This window comes from Triticum dicoccoides, chromosome 2A (genome assembly GCF_002162155.2).
Source record: "Triticum dicoccoides isolate Atlit2015 ecotype Zavitan chromosome 2A, WEW_v2.0, whole genome shotgun sequence".
Classification (NCBI taxonomy): Eukaryota; Viridiplantae; Streptophyta; class Magnoliopsida; order Poales; family Poaceae; genus Triticum; species Triticum dicoccoides.
The window spans coordinates 591,406,249-591,418,075 of NC_041382.1; positions in this window are offsets into that span (position 1 = coordinate 591,406,249).

Consider the following 11,827-nt stretch of genomic DNA (forward strand, 5'->3'; position numbering starts at 1 on the left):
AACGTCTAGAAAGACAAATATTTAAGAACGGAGGGAGTATTTTCTAGTGGCATCGGTGAGGTGGCGACAACGATGGCGTGTTGGAGGGCGCTTAAACTTTCTGGACTGGCGTCATGCCGCTTCCCCTCTCTCTTTCTCCTGCCACCTCCCCTGCTTTCTTTCTCTCCAGCTTCCCAATTCGACCGAAACACTAAGCACATCCCTAATTCCTCTGCTCTCTCCCTTCTTCTCCTTCGCTCCTGTCTGTCTGTAGATGGAAGGCCAAGACTCACGAAGCCAGCCGCTGATTCGTGTTCCTATGCTGTCTGCTCAGAATCTACCTCCAGATCCGGGGATTGAGATAGACATACAGAGTCTATCGCTGCAAGATCCTCAAGTTCTTCAGATCCAGATGCACCAAGAAGAAAAAGAGGAGCAGCCGCAAGATTCTCGTTACAATATCCTGATGAAACTAGCAGTCACAGGAGGATCCCCAAGAGTTATCACTCTCAGCATGCTACAGCAATCAATGGCAAGAGCTTGGAGGGATAATTATCAAGGTATATCACAGCTTTCTAAATACATCTTTGTTGCTCATTTCCAAACCTTGGATGCTGCCATGTTTGTTTTCACTCGTCAACCTTGGAGTCTGGGTTCTGACAATCTTTTGGTAGAGTTTATGGATCCTGATGATCGAACAAAAGATATTCAGGATTACAAGTTTGATTCTGTTTTTGTTACCGTTCGAGTGTATGGTGTTCCTCCTCGGTTCAGATCTCAGCAGCTTCTGTACAAGATTTTAGATAGTCTTGGTCAGCAATCTGAATTTCACCCTTTCAGTCAAGCTATGCTTTCTGCCAAATCCGACTATATGTGGGGTACGGTTAAAATGAAAGTTGCCAATCCAGTTAGAGACAAAGTTTGGGTTTCTTTTCATAAAGATTCAGCTGCCTGGATCTATCTGTTTTATGAGAAAATCGGACGGATATGTACTTTTTGTGGTCTGATGTTCCATAGTGTGCAGCACTGTGCTTCTAGGAATAATCTCCTAATCTCTAGGCAGAGACTGCAAATTCAACTGGAGCACATTCCCTTAGCTCGTCTGGGTCCTTGGATGAATAAATCTGAGCTTATTCCTAGAGTCTTAGATGATCTTGCTCAAGAACAGCAGACTGCTTTCTCAACTTTTCAGAATCCTCAGTTGATCAGGCTGCAGAAGCAATCTCTGGAGAAAGGAAAGGATGTAATGAAGGAGACCTCTAAGCATCATGATTTGTCTGTGACAGAAGCTAACATGCAGATTCAGTTCATGCAGAAAGGGAGTTCTTCCAGAGAGGAGATTCAGAAACAAGATGAGCAGCTTCGCAGTACTGTTCATCAGATTACAACTATTGTTCACACTCAGGGCGGTGGAGGTACTGCTCACTTACCTACTGCAGTTATTTCTCTGCCAGGGATAGAGCGGTGCAATAATGCGGGAGACAACTCTATTCAAGTGTCTGACAGAGCAGCTCAACTGACTGCCGACTTGCCGGTCCTGGAGAAGGCAAATGTTTCAGTTTCAGGCCCATTTTTGATCCACCCAATCGGCCCACAGTCCAATTCTGGAAAGGAGAGGAATATCTTGCCAGTTACTTCTGGGCCACTTTTGGCCCAACAGACTGTTGGAGGTGTCCGGTCTTCAAAAGGATAGTTCGGTAATTTCACCACTACCACATCGCTTGCCCTTTTGTCTTCAACCCTGAATACCGCTCGTCGGCACGATCCTGCAAATCCTATTTCCTCCCCAGATCTGCATGTTCTGCAAACACGGTCTGCTCCTCTCACTTCCCAGTTCTGCTATTCCCCTGCTTTCACTGCCAATATGGAGATTTTTTCTGTCTCTGCCACCATCACTACTACCCACCCACAGAATCCTTCTCCACCAAAATGCTTCCCCAAACGACCTCTTGCTGCGCTCCCAAATCCACCTCTGCCCCCATCCAAAAGGTTTGAGCTCTCCACTAATGGAGAACGACTCGAGTCCTCCGAGAGGGAGGAACCAGTCGGGGGCGCTCCTTCGAGTCTGCTTGGAGCCTCACCTTCGCCGCCCGGCGCAGCCTTCGCTGGGCAGGGCCTCCTCGGAGCACCACCGCTCGGAGTGGCCTCCTTTCCCACGGTCGATGGCAGGCCGGCCGGTGAAGCTCCGGCTGGATTTAGCCCTATGGGCTCCGCCTCTCACCTCTCCGCAGGATCTCCTCGAGCAGACCGACCTGCTTACTCCGTCTCAAGAATCAAATCTGGATCCTCTCAACAAGCCGGCGCATTTCAGTCGACAGGCCGCCGCCGATCTGCTGCTAGTAAATGGGATGTTCCCCCAGTCGGGTGATCTGGAGGTATGCGTCCTTCTTTTGGTGGGTTTCATCGCCGTAGCTATGGTGCTACCACTTGGCACCGTGATAGTGACACCGGTCCATTGGATGGCAGCAATTCTATGTGCAGAGGCCGCGGCAAACTTGTGGAAAATCTGGGTGTCGCTGTTCATGCTGACCAAGGCAGAATCTCTCAGGAACATGGCAATGAAGCAGGAGCAAGCTATGATCCTTGCCCAATCAGGACGCCTTCAAATTCTCTTAGTGCAGATGCGGACAGCTCCTATCAAGGTCCTATCTCTCCTCCTGGGATCGATCGCCTCCACCACATGGATCTGGATGTTCGTGCTTGTACACATGGCGCCAGAGGTGAAGCCGCGGTGGAAGATCAAGATAACATTAGCTCCACTGGCCAAAGGGATGCAGATTATCTCTGTGAAAATCAGCAACAGCCTAACAACTCCAATTCTATTCAGCAAGGCGAAGGGATGCATTTCAACCTTTCTTGGGCAGTGGCGCAAGGCCCTAACGCGCCTCCTCCGCCATGAAAGCTATTGCTTGGAACTGCCGAGGTATAGGCAGGGGCCTTGGCAGTGAAAGGATGATTTACCTTGCTAATCTTATGCGGTCTACGAGAGTTCAGGTAACTTTTGTTTCTGAATTTAAATCTTCTAAGGTTACTTCTACTGATCTTGTTAATAGATTTGATGTAGCTAATGCTTGTGTTGTTCCTTCTAGAGGTGCTTCAGGGGGGCTTTGGCTTATGTGGACTGATGAGCTCAAAGTTACTGTGCATACTGCTGCTTTTCACTATATTTTAGCTAATGTAGTTCACGTGGCGTCTGGGGTCAACTTTTGTCTCATTTGTATATATGGTGACCCCTATCATAAGCAGACTAATGTCATCTGGGACCAAGTAGCATCTTTTGTTTATGATAACCTAGGTAAGCCCATGGTTTGTATGGGAGACTTGAATGATATCATGTATGAAGTCGACGGTTGTAATGGCAATATCAACTACTACCGTATGCATGCCTTTCGTTCTATTGTCAAGAATTGTGGCCTTTTCGATATTGGTTATAGTGGTCCTGCTTACACTTGGCGTGGTAGACAAAATACTTCCAAGCCTATTCATCGTTGTCTAGATCGTTGTTTGGTTAATTCTGATTGGTGCGCTCACTTTCCTAACACTAAAGTGCTCAATCTCCCCATTATTCTTAGTGACCATGCGCCTATTTTGATTTCCACTGATAGTCACTTTGTCAAGCCTAAGCAGTCTTTCAAATTTGAAAATTGGTGGCTTTCTGAAGATGACTTCAATTCTTTTGCTAAAAATGCCTGGAAAGCTACTACTCTTAACTCTTTTACAGCTAAATCAACTTCATTGGCAAATACTCTAAAGGCATGGTGTAAAAAAAGAAGCCTTTACAGCAGACTCTCGGTATGTTAGAGGCCAAAATCAATGATTTGCAGAAATTGCCTCTTCACCATCAGAGTCAAGACTTGGAGCAATCCCTCATTGCCAGGTACGAGTTTACTCTCAATCAACTGAATCAATATTATAGACAACGTGGCAAAAAGAATTGGGTGTCCAAAGGTGATAGAAACACTAAGTTTTTCCATCAGGCTGTTATCAAGCGTAGAAAAAGAAATACAATCTGTTCTGTTAAAGATGAGAATAATGTGCTCCATTATAAACCTGCTGCTATCATGCAAACTTTTGTTAATTATTTCAGATTCATTTTCTCCTCTCCTAATGATGTGGTGTGCAGGCCTTTTCCTCAACTCAACTCCTTTGAACATAATGATGACTTCACCTATTCCGTTCCTGATAAATCTGAAAATTTTCAGATTCTTAAGGATATGAAACTAAATGCTTCACCAGGTCCTGATGGCTTCAATGTGGAGTTTTATCTGGCAACTTGGGACTGGATTGGTGATGACGTAACGCAGTTGGTGTCTTCTTTCTATGCCACAGGTATTCTGCCTCCACACATTAATGACACTAACATTGCTCTCATTCCTAAGAAGTTAGTCTCTCTTGTTCCCATGGATTATAGACCAATTAGCCTTTGCAATGTCATTTATAAAATTATTGCTAAATCTCTAGCAAACAGACTTAAGCCCCATCTTCCAGATTATGTTGATCCAGCTCAACAAGCTTTTATTGAGGGTAGACGGATTACTGACAACATTATTGTTGCTCAAGAAATTTCTCACTCTTTTACTCTTAGGTCTTGGAAACACAATGCCTTCATGCTAAAGATAGATCTGGCTAAAGCTTTTGACCGTCTAGAATGGAACTTCATTGTCTCGGCTCTTTCTCGTAAAGGGCTACATGGTCATTTCATCAATCTTGTGCATGCTTGCATTTCCTCACCCATTTTCTCTGTCCTCATTAATGGTCAGCCGTCTCCCAAATTTAAGTCTCACAAAGGTATCAGACAGGGTTGTCCCATGTCTCCTTACCTTTTTGTTCTTGCCATCAATGAACTTTCTATCATGCTTAATGAAGCTGCTCAGGACAATCATTTGCAAGGCATTTCTCTAGGCCCAAATTGCCCTCCTATTCATTCTCTCCTTTTTGCAGATGACCTTTTAGTCTGTGGTCAGGCTACTACTCAGGAGGCTCAGACTATGTCAGATTTGATTCAGCACTTTTGTTCCCTTTCCGGTCAAACTCCTAATTGGGACAAATCTGCTATTCTATTTAGCACTCATACTCCTCAAAATGTTATTACTAATATTAAACAAATTTTCCGACTTGCTAATCTTGATGATAGATTCATCCACCTTGGTCATCCTTTGATTTTACCTGCTAAAAATAGAGCCTCTGCTTACAACTTTGTGATTGACAAGTTCTCTAACAAGTTGCCTTCTTACAAAGCTAATATGCTCTCCCATGCAGCTCGTCTGGAACTTATTAGGTCTGTTTTTTCTGCTATTCCGGTCTATTACATGGCAAACATTTTGTTCTCCAAAAAGCTTATTGCTAAGCTCACAGCTATCATTAGAACTTTTTGGTGGACAGGTATTAGGGAAGATGGCTCAAGGAAAGGACTGTGTCTCAGAGCTTGGAAAGATGTAGCAAATTCAAAAGAAGAAGGAGGTCTAGGGATTAGAAATCTTAAAGCCATCAATGAAAGTCTCATCATTGCGGCAGCTTGGAGGTTAGCAAACAACCCCTCTTCTCACTTATACTGTATTCTTCGGGCTAAGTATTTCCCTACTACTACAATCTGGAGGGCAACTTCTTCTCCTCCTAAGTCTGGTTTTTGGGCTTCAATTTTAAAAATGCTTCCCAGGCTTACTCAGCATGCCTTCTATCAGCTTACTAAAGGCAACATTTCTTTATGGAGCATGCCTTGGTGTCCTCTTTGGAGATCTATTCATGATTTTCTTATTCCTCAAACCACAAGATTTGTTTATCCTTCTTTGGTTAATGACCTGTGGCTCCCAGGACAGAAAGCTTGGAACCATGACCTTATTTTTAATCTGTTTGATCAAACTTTTGCTTCTCAGGTGGTTGCTATAGACATTATTCACGACGACATCGACGATCCTCTTTGCTGGCCTTTGGCCACTAATGGCTTTTGTTCTCCTAAATCTGCTTACAAGCTTTGTTTGCAGGAGATACACAACAATTCTGTTACAGCTCCAATGCAGGTGTCCTCGGAGGTCAAGAACTTGCTTACGACTATTTGGCGTGATAAAAACCTATTGCCAAAGGTTCAAACTTTCGCTTGGAGACTGTTGAGAAGAGCTCTGCCAACAGGTATGAGAGCAGGTCGTTTTTCTGTTCATATTTCTCAGATTTGCTCCAGATGTGGCATGCAGGAGGATGATTTGCATCTTTTTTTCCTTTGTGACTTTGCTAGGGCAGCCTGGTTCTCTAAGCCCTGGTTTATTAGATCACATGCTATAGTTCAGGGCCTCAATTTTGTGCATTTGGTTATTGCTCGTCTTCTCTCCTTTAATCACCCTCATGCTTCTTTAAAAAATATTCTTAATTTCTTATGGTGCATGTGGAAAATTAGAAACGACTTCCTGTTTGAGCGTAAGAAGCACCAACCTTACCAGGTTCATATTTTAGCTGCTGCCTTGGATCATTACTTGCAAAATGATTCCTTGCTAGATTTGAGAAAACCTAATAACCTCAACAACCAGAATGTGTTGCAATATTTGCCCCCTCAAGGTAGCACCATTAAGTCTGTTATGCTCCTGAAAGGTCCAAAAATCTACACTGATGCTGCTTTTAAAACTAAAAAAGCTCCAGGCATTTACTATGGGCAGCCTCGAACAGGCATTGGGGTGTATTTCTGTCTTCCTTTATCCCAAGGAGAAATAAACATTGAGGTCCAAGCCTCAGCTCTGCCAACAACAAGTCCTCTCCATGCAGAAGTGCTTGCACTGGAGTTTGCATCACATCTGACGAACATTCTGATCCTGTCTTCTTAACAAATTGTCTTACACTTGCTTCTGTGATTGCTGCCAGGAACTTCTTGCATTCTGCTGCGCCCTGGAATATTAGGAAAAATCTAGCTGATATTCTCAACTTAACGTCTCATATGCAGGCTCAGATTTTTCATATTTCTAGGAATAACAATGGGGTGGCTCATAATCTTGCCAAGCAGGTCTTTCAGAACAACTACGGAGCGCTTATGGACTGTTCCCATAATTCCCATACAAATGCTCCTTGCCTTGTTATTTCTTCCTTGCAGAACATTGCTCTTTCAGGTTTTCATCTACATAAGGTGTACTGCTTCTAATATCCTGTACTAATTTTGCAGATTAAAATCTCTATGACTTTTCTTTCCAAAAGATATTCTCAGGATGCTATCACATTTAACAGGACGAGGATTCGCTATTTCTCCGAGAGATCACTTGTCACTCTGCGCTACATGTGCTTCCTTCTGATCAGATGGTCTCTATGTGAAGGACTTTATGTATCTTTAGCACTCCCTATGTTTCTTCTTTTCTTTCTAAGCTAGTAGATGTTCATCTGGTTGATCTCCTTTCAACCTATCTTTGCTTCTTCCTCCAGCAACTCTGTTTTGGCTGTTCTCCTCTTCTAATCTTTAGGCCAATGTAATATCTCCTGTACTATGGTCAATGCTGGAAATGAAATTGGGCACCCTCTGGGTGCCTTGCTTTGTTCAAAAAAAACGATGGCGTGTTGGATTTTGAAATAAAGTCTCTTCGATTGCAGTGAAAAGTTTGTGAGAGTAGATATTCCTTCTGTTTTTTAGTCTGCATATAAGATCTAGTCAAAGTCAAACTTTCTAAAGTTTGACTAACTTTATAGAAAAAAAATATCAACATCTACAATACTAAAGCTATATGGTATGAAAATTAATTTCATGATGCATCTACGATATTGATTTCATATTGTGAATCTTGATATTTTTTTTATAAACTTAGTCAAAGTTAACAAAGTTTGACTTTGACCAAATCTTATATGCAGACTAAAAAGAAATGAAGGGAGTATGTCAGCGTTCTGGGAACGGGGTCCCCAGACTTGCCTGTCTGCGGCCCACGGCGTAGCTCCACCAGCGACCCTGTACGGCTTATCTTCATCAGCAAACACTCAAGACCTTCGCGAGGCAGACGGCGCAAGATCTCCTCGGGGACGGCCTCACCAGGCTGGCTCGTGAGGGGCGAAGAGATCAAGGCGAAGGGCACCTCGCGAGGTCCCTATGACGCAAGCCATGACGACCAAGGCCAGGCGGACGCCAACACGCGCAGTGTACTCGTTTCTTTTTTGGTGCTAAAGAGACAAGCGCAGGCAAGGAGTCTCGAGGTTAGACCTCGCTTGTCCTCAAGCGGAAGGCGAAATCGAAAAATATGTCCACATATTTAGAGATAGAGGTGTCGATAAAAATAAAATACGGACATGAGGACATTATGATCATTCTTAGAACAGAAACTTATATAATTCTTGTCATATGATCTCTTATGCTAGAGTAATAATTCAATCACAATTTCAAGTATGAATCGTAAACTTCATTGAAAACCAACAAATTATAATCTCAGTCATTGAAGCAATTGCAATTTATCATAACATAGGAAAGAGTCAATATAAGAGCTTTTCAGCAAGTCCACATACTCAACTATCATATAGTCTTTCACAATTACTGACACTCACGCAATACTTATGGGTATAGAGTTTTAATCAGGATCTTTCCAACATACTGTGCTTGCCAAAGAATAAAATGTAAAAAGAAAGGGTGAAGATTACCATGACTCTTATGCAAGGTACGAGATAAAAATAAACGATAGACCCTTCGCAGAGGGAAGCAGAGGTTGTCATGCGCTTTTATGGTTGGATGCACAAAATCTTAATGCGGAAGAACGTCACTTTATATTGCCACTTGTGATATGAACCTTTATTATGCAGTTTGTCGCTTTTATTTCTTCCATATCACACGATCGTATAAAGCTTATTTTCTCCCACACTAATAAGTCATACATATTTAGAGAGCAATTTTTATTGCTTGCACCGATGACAACTTACTTGGAGGATCTTACTCGATCCATAGGTAGGTATGGTGGACTCTCATGACAAAACTGGTTTAAGGGTATTTGGAAGCACAAGTAGTATCTCTACTTGGTGCAATGAATTTGGAGGATGACCAAAACTATGTTTGTCAACTCTCAACAACTTTTATTCATCATACATTTTCTATGTGAGCTCATTACTCTCCATGTGATCCATATGATCTCTTTTATTTCTTTTTATTCTTTCTCTTTTCTTTTATTCACTTAGGATCATGGCAAAATAATCAGGCCCTTGACTCAACACTAATCTTTATTATATATAGCTCACGGACTCGATTACATAGAAGGATCATAAAGCAAAACTCAAAACTAGATCATGCCATAAACTACTAGATCAAGATATTACCAAAAGGATCGAACTAAGAAAACCGGTAAAGATAAAGGTGATGGTGATATGATACCGGGGCACTCCCCCAAGCTTGGAAGTTGCCAAGGGGAGTGCCCATACCCATGTGCTTATGTCTCTCTTTTCGGGGATGGTGATGTGATGTTCTTGGCGATGATTCCCCTCAAGATACGATTCTCCTCCTCGAGCTTATTGACTTGCTGCTTGAGGTCCATTATTTCCTTTCAGAGTTTTCCTGTAACAACCAAAGCTCCGTGCTGATACGTCTCCGTCGTATCTACTTTTCCAAACACTTTTGCCCTTGTTTTGGACTCTAACTTGCATGATTTAAATGGAACTAACCCGGACTGACGTTGTTTTCAGCAAAATTGCTATGGTGTTATTTATGTGTAGAAACAAACGTTCTCGGAATGACCTGAAACTTCACGGAGCAACTTTTCAGAAATAATAAAAAATCCTCGCAAAAGATGAAGGCCGGGGGCCCACCACCTGTCCACAAGGGTGGGGGCGCGCCCCCTACCTTGTGGGCCCCCTGAAGCTCCTCCGACCTCAATTCCAACTCTATATATTTGGTTTTGGGGAGAAAAAAATCAGAGAGAAGGATTCGTCATGTTTTACGATACGGAGCCGCCGCCAAGCCCTAATACCTCTCGGGAGGGCTGATCTGGAGTCCGTTCGGGGCTCCGAAGAGGGGAATACGTCGCCATCGTCATCATCAACCATCCTCCATCACCAATTTCATGATGCTCACCGCCGTGCGTGAGTAATTCCATCGTAGGATTACTGGACAGTGATGGGTTGGATGAGATTTATCATGTAATCGAGTTAGTTTTGTTAGGGTTTGATCCCTAGTATCCACTATGTTCTGAGATTGATGTTGCTATGACTTTGCTATGCTTAATGCTTGTCACTAGGGCCCGAGTGCCATGATTTCAGATCTGAACCTATTATGTTTTCATCAATATATGAGAGTTCTTGATCCTATCTTGCAAGTCTATAGTCACCTACTCTGTGTTATGATCCGTTAACCCCGAAGTGACAATAATCGGGATACTTACCGGTGATGACCATAGTTTGAGGAGTTCATGTATTCACTATGTGCTAATGCTTTGTTCCGGTACTCTATTAAAAGGAGGCCTTAATATTCCTTAGTTTCCATTAGGACCCCGCTGCCACGGGAGGGTAGGACAAAAGATGGCATGCAAGTTCTTTTCCATAAGCACGTATGACTATATTCGGAATACATGCCTACATTACATTGATGAACTGGAGCTAGTTCTGTGTCACCCTAGGTTATGACTGTTACATGATGAACCGCATCCGGCATAATTCTCCATCACCGATCCATTGCCTACGAGCTTTCCATATATTGTTCTTCGCTTATTTACTTTTCCATTGCTATTGCTATCATCACTACAAAATACCAAAAACACTACTTTTACTACTATTACCTTTTGCTACCGTTACTGTTGGAAATATGCCCTAGAGGCAATAATAAATTGGTTATTATTATATTTCATTGTTCATGATAATCGTTTATTATCCATGCTAGAATTGTATTGATAGGAAACTCAGATACATGTGTGGATACATAGACAACACCATGTCCCTAGTAAGCCTCTAGTTGACTAAGCTCGTTGATCAATAGATGGTTACGGTTTCCTGACCATGGACATTGGATGTCGTTGATAACGGGATCACATCATTAGGAGAATGATGTGATGGACAAGACCCAATCCTAAGCCTAGCACAAGATCGTGTAGTTCGTATGCTAAAGCTTTTCTGATGTCAAGTATCATTTCCTTAGACCATGAGATTGTGCAACTCCCGGATACCGTAGGAGTGCTTTGGGTGTGCCAAACGTCACAACGTAACTGGGTGGCTATAAAGGTGCACTACGGGTATCTCCGAAAGTGTCTGTTGGGTTGGCATGAATCGAGACTGGGATTTGTCACTCCGTGTAACGGAGAGGTATCTCTGGGCCCACTCGGTAGGACATCATCATAATGTGCACAATGTGACCAAGGAGTTGATCACGGGATGATGTGTTACGGAACAAGTAAAGAGACTTGCCGGTAACGAGATTGAACAAGGTATCGGGATACCGACGATCGAATCTCGGGCAAGTATCGTACCGATAGACAAAGGGAATTGTATACGGGATTGATTGAATCCTTGACATCGTGGTTCATCCGATGAGATCATCGTGGAGCATGTGGGAGCCAACATGGGTATCCAGATCCCGTTGTTGGTTATTGATCGGAGAGTTGTCTCGGCCATGTCTGCATGACTCCCGAGCCCGTAGGGTCTACACACTTAAGGTTCGAGGATGCTAGGGTTATAGGGAAAGTATGTACGCGGTTACCGAATGTTGTTCGGAGTCCCGGATGAGATCCCGGACATCACGAGGAGTTCCGGAATGGTCCGGAGGTAAAGATTTATATATATGGTAAGTCCCATTTTGGTCACCGGAAAAGTTTCGGGTGCTATCGGTAACGTACCGGGACCACCGGGAGGGTCCCGGGGGTCCACCAGGTGGGGCCACCAGCCCTAGAAGGCTGCGTGGGCCAAGTGTGGGAGGGGACCAGCCCCA